We start from the raw sequence: 11141 nt of genomic DNA, 5'->3' as shown, positions 1-11141 counted from the left end.
TGTAAGGCATTTTCTCAACTAGTGATCAAGGGGGGTGGGGGAGGAAGGGCCCAGCCCCAGCCCGTTGTCGGTAGTGCTGTCCCTGGGCTGGTGGTCTTGGGTTCTATAAGAAAGCAAGCTGAGCAAGCCGGGGGAAGCAAGCCAGTAAGTAACATCCTTCCATGGCCTCTGCATCAACTCCTGCTTCCTGCCCTGCCTGAGTTCCAGTCCTGACTTCCTTTGGTGATGAACAGCAATGGGGAAGTGTAAGCTGAATAAACCCTTTCCTGCCTAACTTGCTTCTTGGTCATGATGTTTGTGCAAGAATAGGAATCCTGACTAAGACAACCCTTATCCTAGATTTTTTGAAATGCACAACACTTTATCATTATCCGAGGGCACCCTACTGTGAAACAGCATATCAACATTTACTCCTAACTAGTACCCACATCTCCCTGTCCTTACCTCCTGCCTGGTCCTCCACCACAGGAAACCACTTTTCTATTCTCCACTTGTATTACTTTCCTTCCATCCATCCTTCCTTTTATGTTTTCTTTTTCTTTTTCTTGTAGTTGTTGTTTTGTTTTGTTTTGTTTTGTTTTTAATCTTGTAGCCCTGGATGTCCTGGAACTCTCTCTATAAGCCAGGCTGGCCTTGAACTCAGAGATCCACCTGCCTTTTTCGGAGCTGGGGACTGAACCCAGGGCCTTGCGCTTGCTAGGCAAGCGCTCTATCACTGAGCTAAATCCCCAACACCCCAAGACACATTTTAAAAGTATAACTTCATCTCATTGGCCTCACTTGCGCATTGTCAGCTTGCTCCCTGTCAGGATGGAAGGTGTCCCTCGTTAATCACAACGCATCATCTGCCTCGTGTCAAGCATACAGCTTCATTACTCACAGCCAGACACACTGGGCACAGGGCAACTCTTCATTGTGCAAGTCCACACTTGCTGGAAGCTGAGCTGCCCAGTTCCAGTTTTCTAGTTTCAGTTCTGAAGAGGATGTCCCATCTCTTGCCATGTCTTGAGACATACTGTTTTTAACTCTTTCTCCTTTGAAAACCCTTTCACTGCACATCATGACTCCGGCTTTGTCCTCGGCTCCCGGAACCATCTTTACAGTCATGAGAAGATCCCTTTGGTTAGTTTGAACCACACATCAAACCTTAACGGTATCCACAGAAAAAGTCTAACAACTCAGTCTTTCCAAGAGGAAATAGCATGTGATTCACTTCCTCAATGATTTCTTTTCTCTTTATTAACTCTGTTAGTTCTTAACATAACCCAGCCAGTCCTCCAGTTTTTCGAGACTGAGACCTAATGGACTTCCTATTCAGCTTTAGCACAATTGCTGGTCAAATTACCCCTAATCTATTCTTCTAATGCTAGACTGACTGCTTCCAGCTAAGCTCCTCAAGTACTTACTCCGTCAGCCTGTCCTTGGGGCAGGAGGGCATTTCACTCAGGTGAGCGTTCCTGGTTCACTACATCCAGTGGAGACCTCCTGTTCTCTCTGTCTTCTTTATCCTCCTTCGTCTCCTCTCTCCTTCTTCCTCCTCTTTCTCTCCTTCTCCTCACGGTCTTTACCTTTGACCCCCCAGCCTAGTAACCAAAACCCCACCTACCTCTATTCTCCCCAGTCATTGTTTGTAGCCACTTTTATTTAACCAAGAGCTTAAATTGGGGAGCAAGGTTTACACAGCAAAGGCCAATGTATGTGAAAATGTGCTTGTCTGGGGCAACCAGAATTTTAGCATTTGCATACGCAATAGCACTAGACCAACCTCCAACCTTCTTCCTTTCCCACTACTGTCTTTTCAGAAGGTCATAAAACTTACCTGGAGCCTAAGGAACTCCCTGGTGCCTCGAGCAACCATGAGCATGCATTCTGTCATAGTTTAAAATCATGGTTTACTCGATGGGAAAAGTGTCAGTTGACAGTCACTTGTTGGTAGACTGGCAAAAATGAGTTTATCAGTCAAATAGCTTATCCTCAATCAACATCGAAAGCATCTGAGAGTTAGGGAGGCAGCTTAATGGGCAAAATGCTTGTCATTCAAGCATTAAGACACAAGTTCTGATCGCCAGCAGCCAAGTTAAAACCAGAGGAACGGTGTCCATGCCTGTGATCCCAGTGCTCGGAATATAGAATCCTGGGCTTTCTGGCCAGGCAGTCTAATCAAACTGGTGAGTTTCAGATTCACTGAGAGGCTTTGTCTCAAGAAAGGAGATAAGGTGGAGAACTGAGGAATACCTCTGTTATTTATCTCTGGCTTCTACATGTTCACACAAACATGCATGCTACCTACCCCAGGAACATGTGCACATATATACCCCCCAACCCCCAGACACGTGTACACAGAGAGTGTTTCAAAGAGATAAACTCGTTGTTAGCATATTTAAGGGGAATGTAGGGTTGCTAACCTGGACTTATTAAGCTTCACTAAAACACGTGACATTGACTTTCCCTTGTTACAGAACGATTTTTGTTTTGTGACGCTCTAACTTGTTAAAAAGGAGCCCAGCTTACTGTTTCAATTATTTCTAGGCCCAGACTATTCAGGCTTCCTTTTATTTGACCAACCTAACCCTTGAACTGTGTTGAGTACAAGCACTATTGACAGAGATGTTTTGTTTTGTTTTTAAGCCTAAGGATATAATATCATGAACTCAGGTTTGTGGGATAGTCTAGAGCAAAACTAGCTACAATTGACTTAATTATAGAAAATCTGTCAGAATTTCCACCGTCTTTTCTTACCCTATAGACAAGTGTGCCAGGGTATGAGCTCCGCCACTCTCAAAATCGTATGGGCTCTGAAAAATTCTCATCACATGCAAATCACATTCATCGTGTGAAAAAAAATCCAATTCACACAACTCGTACAAGACTTCCCAAATTTACACAACTCAAATTCAATACTTAATTGCTATTTATATATTGTAAATACTAATTTGTAGTAGGCATGCATCAGCTTCCTAGTGGGAGGCTTCTAAAGCCCAGTACTTTTATATTTTTATTACATTCCTCTAAAGCAGTCAGTCAGACATGCGCTTTATGGAAGACGGAATCACACTTAGCTTTATTTACTCAGCCACCGACAGTCTGTATTTACAGAGTTTTGTTCAGAGCAAGGCATGCCACTGAGGCAGAGGCCGCCTGCTCTCAAGTGGAAACTTAAGTTTCTTTGGAAAGGCACTTGTGTTAGGTGGTGTTTTGCTGTTGTAGATACGTGAAGGAGCGTTTCATTGAAGCAGACTCAGGTGAAAGGATGTTTAGCAAGCATGCGAAAGGACAAGTGATGAAGAATTCTTCCCTAAAAGCAAGCATGAATTGGTTCACCTTACACCTCATTGCTGAGCTCCGTCTGTCATGATTCCACAGAAAGAAACTTTTGGTGGTGCTCTGGTAACTTCTTCCTCAGACCTGGGCCAATTGGCAGAGCAATGTCAGCTGATACAGACTCACATGGATAAGACACACTCAGTGGTGAGGCAAGACCCACGGGGGGGGGGGGGACACGACTGGGGTGGGGGCGTGTTGTTTGGAAAAAGTCTCAATGGGACCCAACAATGATAGAGGCAGGGTTTGCATAGCTAACTTTGTAACACTTCTTAGTCTTTGTCTTCCCTGATCTCCACTTTATTAAGAGAGGCACAGGGAAGAACTTCTTCTGATGTCCCTGTTGGTCCTAATCAATCCTGCTGACTCAGGCCAGTTCAGCTGAGGCCTGGCTGTCTCTGCTAGGTCGTGCCACGGTTACTGATTCACGTTTGCTATCCTGACAGGACTGAACTGGACTGCTGGTATAGTCATGAAGTGTTTTCAAGCGGATCAAGCTGCTGTTGCCGAATCCTGTGAACTGAACTGCTGATTTCCTGACAGTGCAGATGGGATTTGCCCCAAAGAACAATTTCTAAACAGGCCCATTTCCCCTGCATCCTAATAACCTTTCTTTTTTGCTACCTCTGGTGGTTGGTGGGCTGGAAGGGAAGTTGAAGCATTTAAGAACCCATATTAGGGGCTGGAGAGATGGCTCAGCGGTTAAGAGCACTGACTGCTCTTCCAGAGGTCCTGAGTTCAATTCCCAGCAACCACATGGTGGCTCACAACCATCTGTAATGTGATCCGATGCCCTCTTCTGGTGTGTCTGAAGACAGCGACAGTGTACTCACATACATGAAATAAATAAATCTTTAAAAAAAAAAAAAAGAGAACCCATATTAAAAGTGGGTTTTGAAAAATGTAAGCCAACACTGCTCTGCTTTGCCATGAGGAGTCAGTTTAAACAGGAATGACCCGGAGTCTTAAGCCAGGTGTCTCCCCACTTCCACCGTATCAGTCTGACTGCCAACTGAGCCATTTTCTTATTGGGATGCACCAGATGTCCAGGGACCAGATCCTGCTAGAATAGTCAGGCTGGGTTACATTGTCTAAACTCTAGAGGATGTGTCTCTTGGAGAAAGAAGACCCTAGATTTTAGCTCAAAACCCACTTCTGTAGGGAGGAGCTTCCTATTTGCAGCCAACATTTGCAGTTTTAAGTCTTGCTGGGAGTTTAAGGGCTGTGCAGGATTGGAAAGATGGCTCACTGGCTAAGAGCACTGGCTGCTCTTCCAGAGGACCGGGGTCCAACTCCCAGCACCCACATGGCAACCAACACCTGTCTGTAACTCCAGTTCCAAGGCTTCTGACATCCTCACACAGACATACGTATGGGCAAGACACCAATGAACATGAAATAAATTATCTAAGAGGGGGCTTTGCTCTATTCCCAGAACCTCTCCTTCCAGCCCATCCTTTCCCAGGTATTGTTAAGATCTTAGAGCATTGTACCGCCTTCCTCCTCCTGAGGGGGCTCTGACCGTCAATGGCTGCTGGGGTAGAGAGTCAGTTTCTTCAGGGATGCAGCCCCTGGAAGGCTGCCCATGTTCCAGAGGGTGGTGCTGTACCCATGTACACATAAGCAGCACTACTCGAAGTCAGTGAGTTCAAAAGAGAACATGAAATTGAGAAGAAATTGGAGCAGTCTGGGAGGAGTTGGAGGACAGAGTGCAAGGCAGAAATAATCAAAATATATTGTGGAGATGTATGAAATTTCCAACTGATAAATAATACATTTAAAAACTCTCTCTCTCTCTCTCTCTCTCTCTCTCTCTCTCTCTCTCTCTCTCTGTAAGACACACACACACACACACACACACACACACACACACACACAAACACACACCACTATAGTACCCAGTAATTACAGGAGCATGTTGAAATCTTCCCACATGTCCAAATCCTTACAAATGACTGTGGCACACATTTTTCTTTTTCTTTTTCTTTTTTTATAAAGGCCGTGTGTGTGTGTGTGTGTGTGTGTGTGTGTGTGTGTGTGTGTGTGTGTGTCTGTGTGTGTGTCTGTGTGTGTGTCTGTGTGTGTGTTTCATCTGGGAACTAAATGGTCTAAGGCAGGGAAGAAGGCCCACACTGGGATTTTTTTTTTTTAAGATTTATTTATTATATTTAAGTACACTGTAGCTGTCTTCAGACACACCAGAAGAGGGCATCAGATCTCATTTCAGATGGTTGTGAGCCACCATGTGGTTGCTGGGATTTGAACTCAGGACCTCTGGTAGAGCAGTCAGTGCTCTTAACCACTGAGTCATCTCTCTAGCCCCCAGACACACATTTTTCTTATGAAATACAATATGGTAGAAATTTTAATTTTCTCCTCCCAGAAACACACTAGAAGTTTCTAAAAATCTACATTTTGAAATGAAGATCAAAGAGATTAAGCTAGCTGCATGAAATGTTGGGTCGTTACTCCAGCTCACTTACTCAGCTTGGAGTCCGTTCTCACAGGCAGTCTCTCCTTATCAACCTCAACCACTCTATAAGAAGTATCATCCGGGTTCTAGAAGAAAGACTTCTTCTAGCTAAAGTAATGAATGAGTAAGTGAGTGGATGAATGGATATGTATACGTGGATGAATGAATGAATGAATGAATGAATGAATGCATGAGCAAGTAAATAGTGAATGAATAAGATATGAAGGGAATAATTGGAAGTATGAATGAGTAAATGAGTGTATGTGAGTGTATAGTGAGTGGATGGATGGATGGATGGATGGATGGATGGATGGATGGATGGACGGACGTAGGAACATACATATTTACTCAGATCCTGGAGTAAAAATCTCAGTTTTCCTTCCTACCTGTTCTCTACTACTTCCATTGAGACCTGTTCCTCTACCTTTATTTCCAGAAAGCTCCTAACAGTTACGCTGGTGGGCCCCAGTGCACCTAACTCCTAGTAAACTGTAATATAAGAGTAGTTAGTGCACTAGTGGCCTTGGATGGAGGGAAACAGACAGACTGGAAGGACAGGGGAGACAAACCACTGCTGTCGTGAATGAGAACAATCTACATGTATTAACTTTGCCTTTTTCTCTGTCAGCTTTCCATAGAGTCCGTGAAGAGCGGCCTCATGTTTTAAAAGCTGGGACCTATGTTACCCACAAGGGTATACAGCACACTGTCTATAACCCACCGTGTGTTGAGAGGGTGTTTGTGTTCCAGTCTGACTGATACCACAGTGAAATGGATATACACCCGTTTGCACAAATGTATAAGGTAAGTTCTTAGGAGAAGACCCTTCATTCTTAGCTATTGTGTGAGTATTGTCTTCCTTACCATTCTCCCGACACCAGGAAGCATTTAGTTAATTGAATGACCACGCCTCTTCATGACGTCATTCTCAAAGGTCTTTTCCAAACAAACTGCATGCCTCATGCCACACACCCTGAGAGTCACGTTCACCTGACAGAGGAATGATCCTCCAGTGCCAATTACCAGAGATGTCATCTCGCGCTGTGATCCAATGCCCTCCTTCTGTCACTACAAAGGGCCTTGGGGTCCTTTTCCTCTCCTCTGGTGCTGTGGGAATTTTAACCCAACTTCCCAGAGTCTTCTTAGTTTCTTCAAGTCAAGGAGAATAAAGGACTGTGCTTTACTAGCAGTCTACAGGGAGACGTGTTTAGGAGTCTTTGATAATGTCTTAGAGACTACATATTTAAGAAAAGGCCAAGCGTCTTCATCTACAGTTGAACCAGATTGGGCCTCTTTGTAGAGTGCTATCTATAAGACTTCTTCCTTATCTTAATGTTCAATTTTTCTTACTCCCTCAGTAGTGTTGGAGTACAACACCAAAATGGGCTTCTGAACAGCAAAGACATTAACGTGTAAGATTGTCTGCAGTGTATTTTTTTCCTAACAAAAAAAGGAGCCGCTGAATAAATTACCTGGATTTGTTCTTACTGTTGATCCATGACAATGTAAGCAATTGGCAATTTGCTCTGAGAGGTGCTGGAGTAGGTCTGGTGCTGCTCTGTATTCAAATGCTAAGTACTGGCCGGAGATCTGGCCCCTGGTGAGAAAATCGTCATGTACACCAAGTGATGCTATGCAGCCTTGCTCCCCAAGTTAATTGGTCAATAAAAGGAGAGAAAGCCTGTGATTGGGCAGTCGACAGAGGTAGGCAGGTTTTCAGTTACCCTTCTTACAGTTACAGGGACAGAGAGGAGGAGAAAGGCCGTGGGAGAAGAGGAAGCAGCCATGAGAGGAGATGGACCGTGAGTATGTGGCCAGGAGAAACAGTAAATAACAAGGGACTTACGGCTGGGATGTCAGTGAGAATAACTCCAACACCTACCCAATCCAGGCTTCCAGCTTGAAAATAAAATACCTGGCTGTGTGTTTTATGCAGACCAGCTATAATTTATAATCCCATTTACATAGAGGAATAAACATGAGATTCCAATGGCATACAGTCTATTCTTCTTAGCAACTCACAGAGACTTCCTGGGCTTTGGGTAATGTACTAAGGCATCTCTACTCTTGCTAAAATTATCTTTTTAACTTATTTTCAAATCAGTACTTTAGATAACTATCATATGAAATTTTTCAGCAGATAGATTTCTGTTAGATCTCAAGCCCAGGACAAACAGCTGACTGGCGTGCCTATTTAATATATCAAAAAGCAGACCTGACCCTCCAGGTTCTCAGCATCCATTAGTCCTGTTATATACCCTACCCCCTATCCTAAACGTATGACTAACGTAAGTTTTTAAAATCCTTGGAAGCCCTCCATAGGGTTCAGAAGCAATAGAGGCCTGCCATCCCCCAGGTGTATGAGTTTGCTCCTCCCCTTAACCCCCACTGATTTGAACCAGGTGAAGAAGTCTAGACTAAGAGACATAACCACAAAACTCTAAGACATCGCTGGAAAGGACCTCACACCATGATCCTGACAACGCCTATGACAGACGGGATCAGGATATGGACATGCCACTCCCACCTTAAGCCTGCCAGAAGAGAGACGATCCAGCAGTCAAGGTTCCATCCGAGGAAACTTCCAGGCGAATAGCCACAAGAATGATAGAAGGTCACCCCACACCCTGTCGATCTGCTGAAACTGTGACTCCAGTGCTCCTGATCCTGCTCGCTTGCTGCTTGCTGTTTACGCTTTGAGCTTTTTGAGACCAGCCAGTAGCGCCCTTCTTGCACTTGGGTACCAGCAGGGGGCGATACAGCAAGTTCACAGTGGGTGGCAAGAAGGCTAATTGGATTGCTGGTACTTAACTCCTCTCTCCCCGAACTTAACACCGAACTCTTGGTTGTCTGACAGTGACCCTGCAATGGAAATAAGATACCCCCGGCCTCTTCCCACCTCTGGAATTGCACTGTAACCCCCACTGTTGCAGGATACATGCTGCCACCAGAGAATGCTTGGTGAGCTTGTACCTCAGGGCTTACTCCATGCATTATGACCTGGTTGTAAATAGAACTGAGGATCTCTAAGCTCTAATACAGCTTGTACCCAAAGTGACTTATTATTCAGGGGAGCATGTCTTCAACCAACTGGCACCTCCAAACAATCGAGTTAAAAGTGACTATTTCTGCTGTGTTTCTAGGTTCTCTCCTTGGCATAGGGCTGGCTGGGGCTGCTAGTGCAAGGGCCTCAGCCCTAATACTCCAAAATAAAAATCGAAAGGCCCTATGGATAGCGACAGGTACAGATATATAGGAGATGGAAAAGTCCATCCTGACCCTGCAGGATTCCCTATCCTCCCTGGCAGAAGTAGTCCTACAGAATAGAAGACTCGCTGTTCTTCCACAGGGAGGACTCTATGCAGCATGTTGTTTCTATGTTGACCACTCAGGGGCCAAAGAATCCATGGCCTTAGTCAGGAAGAGACTACAAGACAGCGCCTACTGATGCTAGCTTCAACTTTTGGTCCCCACATAATCAATGCTTTAGTTAGAGTTGTCAAGGAACGGATTTATTCTCAAACAACACCACCAGCCCATAGAAACATCTCAAGGACTCAAGATGGCCCAAAACTGAAGGGGGAAATGTGAAGGCTAGCTGGGCTGACTCCATGACAGGGTTCAGTCTGCAGTTTAGCACTGGGCAAGTCCATGCATCAGAAGCTGCCTCTCTGTCTAGCCTGAGGCAAGGACAATGGGTCAGCAGCAGTTTGCAGACTTCCTCAGCGACAGTTTCCAGTCCCCATACTCTGGTAATGGAATGTCCCTAGAGAGGGGATAAGGTAAAGGTCATCCATCCAGGAATCCCCTAATGTGCTTTAAATCAGGCCTGTGAGCTCACTTGGTGATCTCTCTGTCTTGGTAATGGGAGGCCCCAGCGTGCTGGACTTCTGCAGAATAAAACCCTCTTTGCGTTTACATACTATCCGAGTCTGGGGTGTCAGTCTTCAGTGGCGAATCATGGGCCCTTACAGGAGCAGTCATGTCCTTTCTGTTTTTATCTCTTTTTAAATTCAGTTTCCATCCTCAGCTTTCTGCAGAAGGAGGCTCCACCCCATGTTGAGTCTGCTTGGCAGCTGCAGAGGACAGTTTGTACAGACTTTGAGAAGGAAAGTCATTTGCATTGTCCCCTGATGCCCTTTTCAGGTGCAGGGGAGGCTTCCTCCCATTTTTGTTCATTACCATGAATCTTTTCAGGTTTTCTCTACACAGATATAGGAAGTGGAGCATAAATCTGTCTCCCTTCTTCAGAAGCCATTGACTCATCCATATCCAGAACCATGGTCCTGGTCTTTAGTATCAATTCTCTAGAATAAGCACCAGAAGTATCCTTGGCAAACGGGTGCAAACCTGTGCCACCTGAAAAACCCTGTCCACAGAAAGGAAGCATCTCTCTTCATCAGTCTTCCTTAAAATGCAGTCTGTTGGGATGGAGAGATGGCTCAGTGGTTAAGAGCACTGACTGCTCTTCCAGAGGTCCTGAGTTCAAGTCCCAGCACCCACATGGTGGCTCACAACCATCTGTAATGGGATCTGATGCCCTCTTCTGGTGTGCATGAAGTCAGCGACAGTGTAAAAGAGCCAGAGTTGGGGTCAATCTAAGGCCAGTGGAAAATTCCACCACAAACCTCCAAAAACAAAGACTCCTCCCTTCCAGGGAGGGTAGGGCTAGTTTAGTTCCTGACTTCCAATCATCACCCCCGCCCCCTGAAAGTCCAGAATGGTTCACTGACCACGAGTCAGTTTGAAGGACACTTCGCCCCATCAATAGTACCCTGCCTAGTTACCATTGTTTAAATTTTGCCCCAATTGTTTGCAGGTATATAACTCCCTGTTAGAATCTGCTCAAGGTCATCTCCCCCTTAAGTGGGATGACCCCGACATGTTGGAATGATTAAACTACTCTTGCTTTTGCATCAATCATCATCTCTGTGAGTCTCATTCAAGAGATCCTGGAAGAGGTTCAACTCGGACCTCACAAGTGTACCCACATACATGAAATAAATAAATTTTTTTTAAAAAAAAAATGTAGTCTGTTACTTGAAAGGCCTTCAAAGGTGCAAGTGTTATCTCTGAGTGGCAATGTTTTGTTTGGTATTTTGGAACATTGCTTTCTCCCATACATTTTTACCACACTCCAATGTAAATGTATTTTTATAATCTGAAAAATTAAACTAGTCTTAGAGAAAGCATGGTGTCCACCGAAAGTTAAAAAATATAATCAAAATGCTGGATCGTGTGAAACTCAACTCAGCAGACAGAAATGCACACGGCTGTAGGGGATTAGGTGCTATGGGCCTATTTCTCTAAAGGACAGCATTCGGTCTGGCTGGAAACTCATTTGTCA

The 11141-nt window shown here is 44.8% G+C and overlaps 1 long non-coding RNA gene across 1 annotated transcript; it reads left to right on the top strand.

Moving 5' to 3' along the window:
- Positions 1–3232: 3232 nt before the first annotated feature.
- Positions 3233–10821, top strand: LOC102554553 (uncharacterized). The gene is made up of 4 exons (XR_361759.5): positions 3233–3468; positions 3768–6598; positions 7530–7596; positions 8197–10821. It is a non-coding gene; the product is annotated as an uncharacterized LOC102554553 (long non-coding RNA).
- Positions 10822–11141: the final 320 nt, after the last annotated feature.

Source organism: Rattus norvegicus, chromosome 19 (genome assembly GCF_036323735.1).
Source record: "Rattus norvegicus strain BN/NHsdMcwi chromosome 19, GRCr8, whole genome shotgun sequence".
Lineage (NCBI taxonomy): Eukaryota > Metazoa > Chordata > Mammalia > Rodentia > Muridae > Rattus > Rattus norvegicus.
This window is presented reverse-complemented; position numbering and strand designations above follow the sequence as displayed.